We start from the raw sequence: 6248 nt of genomic DNA on the forward strand, positions 1-6248 counted from the left end.
TAGATTTAAATATAATATTTAGATTTAACATTTAGATTTAACATTTAGATTTAGATTTAAATATAATATTTAGATTTAACATTTAACATTTAGATTTAAATATAATATTTAGATTTAACATTTAGATTTAGATTTAACATTTAACATTTAGATTTAACATTTAGCATTTAGATTTAACATTTAGATTTAAATATAATATTTATATTTAACATTTAAAATTCTGTTTTAAATATGAAAAGTTACAAATATTTTACTAAATGTTGTAAAAAATGACTTGTTTTGAGCTAAATGTGGAAAAATGTTGCCGTTAATTTCAGCATGTTTCACTTTACAAACGGCGCCCCATACTTTTTAAGCTGTGCTTAAAAGTCACTTTATTATCGGTTATATCACTTCGAAGCATTTATGACTCCGATGATAAAAACAACTTTAGGTTTCCTTCCTGCTATAGCGGCTTTCTCTCCTGTTAAATACGGATATAAATGTCGGTTTACATAAATACATCTTAAGAATTTCCCCCCAAAAAAACATTCATCGGTGTGAAGTTTAAAATCAGTCCCTTTCAAAACGTCCTGTGAGCCAGTTTAGTAAAAGGTGGTGACTCAGGTAATGTTATATATGGGACTAATAAATCATTAGAAACACGATTTTTCATAAGCAGTTTTATATTTAAAGTGCTCAAATAAATGTATTTGCCAAACTACTGAACTAAACTGATGTTGTTGAGTTATCTCTGACTGTGGTCTTGGTATTTTTGGTATTTTTTTCCACTTGAATCTGAAAACATGATGAGGTCAGCTCTAGTCAGATTCCTTCCATGCCTCCCCTTTTCCTTCTGTGCTTCCTGAGTCTCCTCCTTAGCTTTAAAGAAATATCAGGCCTGTGCAAAAACACAAAACATATGGAAAAGTGTTCGCTGCAGGTTGCCAAATATCAAACGCACCCAGAACAGAGCAAATGGAGCTGCATATCTCAGTGGATGCTGGGGCCTGGACTTCCAGGCTGTGCACAATGTGGATCCCCTCCATCACAGACCTCTCTTTGTTCAAGGCAAGAAAGGAAATACCCGAGAGGTTTCAACACCTCTGGCAAAATCAGAAATTTCATCTGAGCTGTCTCTTTCACAGAAACTGGTTCTCATAATAGGTGCCGGGGTATTGTTCTCTTCGATCTTCCACATGGGCACAAAACAGGCTGGCTCAGCCGCACAGGGACGATCACCTGATCTTGACTGCACCGTCACAGGAAGCTGTAGTTCACTCTTGGTTCACTGAGCCACCCTTTTACCAGGTGGAGCTTGATTCTGTGCTTTTGGCTCATTCAGAAAGTTTCTAATAGGAAAATCTCTTGTGATGCCACAACACAGGTGTACACTGACACTGCCAAAGGTGCTGGGTTCAAATGTCTTGACTGTCTTTCTGTGTGGCATCAATTGGTGATAATAAATTGACACTAGGTGTGTATGTGAAATCTGAAATCTCTAATTGTTAGGTTTGTGATGAGCTGGCAGCCTGTCCAAGGCTCGCTCAGCTTGCTGCCCTGTGTTTGATGCTGTGGATGAGTCGGGTCAGCCTCTGAATTCTCACCACCTTCAAATAAAATAGTAGTTCAGTAAATTTAACTTCTAAGTTTAACACACTTGTATAAAAACACCAATGCACCACAGTTTGCGCTGGATGCTATCTCGGAGCATCTACGCCACCAGAGAAAGGTTCAAGGTTCAACTTGAATGCACACAGAAATTAACGCTTTCACATTCAGGCTCATTTCTTCTGTCTGTTGTGTAAGACTCCATGATATTGAGCTCAGGTCCCCACCATCTACTGCAGGGACTCCTTATTCTGGGATAACCAGGTGCGCCTGACCAATAGTGAACTTTTCTCACAGCTGTATCTCAGTTTACCTCACAAGCTCACTCATATTACCAAAACTATGGCCACACAATGAGTTATGTGGGTTTGTTCAGTGTTTTGTGGCAGCTGAGTAATAACTTTTCCTTTTCCGTTCTTAATCTAAAGTTTTGTTGCCATCATAACTTTGCTGATGTGGCTTTGTGTTCTCTTTGGCTCTGAAACCAGTCAGCCAGCTCGCCGGCATCAGTGCCAGCGTTTTCCATTTTCACTCTGAGCTGTATAATAATATTTATTATAATAGCAGAGCCGCCCAGTGTGTACACCACCTCTCTGGGACAGCTGGGGTGGGGCTCCAGCCACCTTTACAAAGATTCACCTGTGCTGTGTTTGACAGTGGGAGGTTCTGTCATTGGAGACAAAGTTACTCAGTGTAACTTTGTTCCAGTTTAACATACTGTCAGTAATATAAATCAAATATCATTGAAAATGGGCAGGAATATGGCAGCTGTATAAAATGTCAAATCAAATCAAATCAAATCACTTTTATTGTCACATCACATGTGCAGGCACACTGGCACAGCACATGCGAGTGAAATTCTTGTGTGCGAGCCCCACAAGCAACAGAGATGTGCAAACACAACAACACAAACGAGCAAAATACAAGAATGGCCAACCTGAAACTAATAAATATATGTACGATATATAATAGTGTATGCATTTCTGGATGTGTATACTAAATATTTTCCTACGTGTGTGTGTGTGTGTATACACATTTTTACAAATTAAATAGTAAAAAAATAAAATAAAATAATAATAATAATAAAATATATAAAATATACAGAGTTGAATATGTGCAAAACAGTGGCATTTCTGTACAGTATGGAGTGCATAATGTTGAAGTTCCAGTAGTGAAGCTGAGGTGTCTATGACGTGTTCAGCAGTCTGATGGCCTGGTGGAAGAAGCTGTCTCTCAGTCTGCTGGTACGGGACCGGATGCTGCAGAACCTCCTTCCTGATGGAAGCAGTCTGAACAGTTTATGGCTGGGGTGACTGGAGTCCTTGATGATCCTCCCCGCTTTCCTCAGGCAGCGCTTCCTGTAGATGTCTTGGAGGGAGGGAAGCTCACCTCCAATTATCCGTTCAGAGCACCGCACTACTCGCTGGAGAGCTTTGCGGTTGTAGGCGGTGCTGTTGCCATACCAGGTGGTGATGCATCCAGTGAGGATGCTCTCAATGGCACAGTGATAGAAGGTCCTGAGGATGCGGGGGCTCATGCCGAATCTTTTCAGTCTCCTGAGAAAGAAGAGGCGCTGCTGCGCCTTCTTCACTGTTTTGTTTGTGTGTACTGATCACGTAAGATCCTCAGCCAGATGTACACCAAGGAACCGGAAGCTGCTCACTCTCTCCACAGCAGCGCCGTTAATGGTGATGGGGGTGTGTACTTCTCTGCACCTCCAGAAGTCCACTATCAACTCCTTTGTCTTTGCGACGTTGAGGGTGAGATGGTTGTCTTGACACCAGTGGGTCAGGGCGCTGACCTCCTCCCTGTAAGCCGTCTCATCACCGTTGGTGATAAGACCCACCACTGTAGTGTCGTCCGCAAACTTCACAATGATGTTGGAGCTGTTAGTGGCTGTGCAGTCGTAGGTGTAGAGTGAGTACAGGAGAGGGCTCAGTACACACCCCTGTGGAGCACCAGTGTTCAGTGTGATGGGGGATGAGGTGATGCTGCCCAGTCTGACCACCTGGCGTCTGTCAGACAGGAAGCTAAGGATCCAGCTGCAGAGGGAGCTGCTCAGTCCTAGATCCTGCAGTTTCCTGTCCAGCTTCGAGGGAACGATGTATTTCTAATAGAGTGATGAAAACACATTCGTTTTGTCACTGTTGCGGCTACTCCAACCAATGGCCGCGGCAGGCTAAACATGAGGACACCTGATGACGCGCAACAATTAACGCACAAACACTTCTGTATCATTTGCTTCTTTATTTCCACATGCAACTGTCCAAACTATAAATCAGCACATGGGATCAACCGTCAAACAAACGCACAGACTGCACAAGCAAATAACTGCAACTTACAAATAAATGCACCAGCTACTATGTCAAAACTCCAAACTGGTCTATGGCAGCAATTAGTGCATAAATATACAAACACCATCAAGTTACAGTCAAATATATCAAATCATTCAAATTGTGCTCAAGTTGCGACATGTTGCGGTCAACAGAAAGTTTTGCCTCGTGCTCACCCTACCTTCTGCTCATCACATCAGGTGCTGTGTACAAGTGAGTGCAACCACATTTATTATCTACCACACCCATGAGACACGCCCAACACCCATACACCAATATAGTGAGTCCATTTAAACCAACCCACTTCAGACGGGAACCACTCATATGGCTCCTACAGTCACATTTAGATTACTGTTCGACAACTTGGTCAAATAACTGGAATAAATTCGTATAAGTTGCAAATTTCTCGTTTAGTTCTACACTTTCCTTTTAGTACAAGTGTTGGCCAAACCAGCCTTGTGTTCATTTCTCTGAGTGTAAAAGGGAAATGATTCCACAGTTAGTTTTATTAGAAAAATCATCCTAGCAAAAGCGCCAAAAATTCTTTACAGCAAACTGTTGTTTTTTTTGTGACATCAATATACTCCACGCGTCAGTCGACAGACGGGCAGCTTTTTTTGTTACCTGCCTTTGAACTAACCCAGTGCAGAGGAGAGCACAGTATAGAGCAATGATGGTGCATGGAATTCACTTCCACAGTTTTTGGTATTAAGAATGAACACAACTTGTAAAAAAAATTGCAACAGTATATATTTACACAGGAATAATCCTTAGAATTGGTTATTTGCTGTTAGGTTTTCGACATTTTATGTGATGAGCATGTCGGTCCCTGGGATGGAGTTAATCATTTAAAAAAGGAAATGAGATACTCTGAATCCTATAGATGCTTATTTGTAACAATTAATGTCTGTTTCATGTTGAGCTGTTGGTTTTAATTGTGTTGTTTTGTTGTTTCCGAGCCTGTTTTGTCTTTCATATGTTTTATGTATGAAAAAAGCTTTTTTGTTAAAAAGTTCGTCAGAGCCCTGGAACAGTAGCTCCTGCTATAGCATGAGCTAATGGGGATCCTAATAAACTTAAACTGAACCTCCATAACCCTGAACTGGATAAGCTGTGAAGAAAATGAACAAGTGGATGGATGTGGGTTATTATACCGAGCTGTTCTTGGAGGTTGTGGGTTTTCCAATAGCTGCATTTTGTTTTATCCTGCCCTATATATAATAGGTTTATATACTATATTCCCACATGGGATCACAAATCCATCCACAGTCAGTATATGAAGGCAGTTATATCAGCTGGAGCTGTGGCCTTGTGTCAAATGATTGATTTGAAAGAAAAATTGGCTTGAAATGAAATTGACTTTTTTGTTTGGTTTGTGCCACTTTGGTGTTTATGGACAGTAAGGTGTTTAGGTAAAAGGATTGCTTTGTGGTTTTCCCAAAGGTTGATTCTGTTCACCTGGACGTAGCGTTTTCAGTGGGAGAAACGTTTGGTGACCTCTTCGGTCTTAGTCGAGACTGAGTGAGAGTTTCTGAGCTGTTTTTTAGTAAGTAAGTAAAAAGTAAGTAAAATGTATTTATTAAGCGCTTTTCACAGACAAACAGTCACAAAGCGCTGTACACAAATATTAAAATAAATACAATCAATAGACATTATACACAATGTAAAAGATCAAATGTAAATAATGTAAACAATATAAAATATGTAGATCAACAAAAGGCTTGTTTGAACAGAAAGGTTTTTAACTGCTTTTTAAAAGAATCCACAGAGTCAAGCAAACGTAATTGTGGTGTAAACTGTTCCACAGCTTTGGTGCAACAGACAGAAAGGCTCCGCCCCCTTTTGTCTTCAGTCTGTACGGGAACCAACAGACTCTGAGTCTGAGCGGAGACGACGAGCAGCAATGTATTTTATAAGAAGCTTGGATAAATAATCTGGGGCCGTTTAGTGCTCTGTATGTTAAAACAAGATTTTTAAAGCAAATTCTAAACTCTATTGGGAGCCAATGTAAAGAATATAAGACCTGAGTAATGTGAACACGCTGGTAGGACGAGTTAGTATTTTGTATCGCCTGAAGGCGAGAGAGAGATAATTTATCCAAGCTAGTAAACAGGGAATTACAGTTCAGCTGAACTGGAAAAACTTCAGTGTCTTGCTGTTTCTAAAGGGACTGTAGTAATACTGGCAGCAAAGTGGAGCTTTTGTTTATGGATCAGTGGGTCTAACAGACAAGGTGTCTAATGGTGTTGGGGTCATACTGGTTCAGAGTGTCCCATCTTGCAGATGAGTCCCTCTGTGACTGACACCCAGTGGTTATCTGTGTTT

Source organism: Astatotilapia calliptera, chromosome 17, assembly GCF_964374335.1.
Source record: "Astatotilapia calliptera chromosome 17, fAstCal68.1, whole genome shotgun sequence".
NCBI classification, from domain to species: Eukaryota; Metazoa; Chordata; class Actinopteri; order Cichliformes; family Cichlidae; genus Astatotilapia; species Astatotilapia calliptera.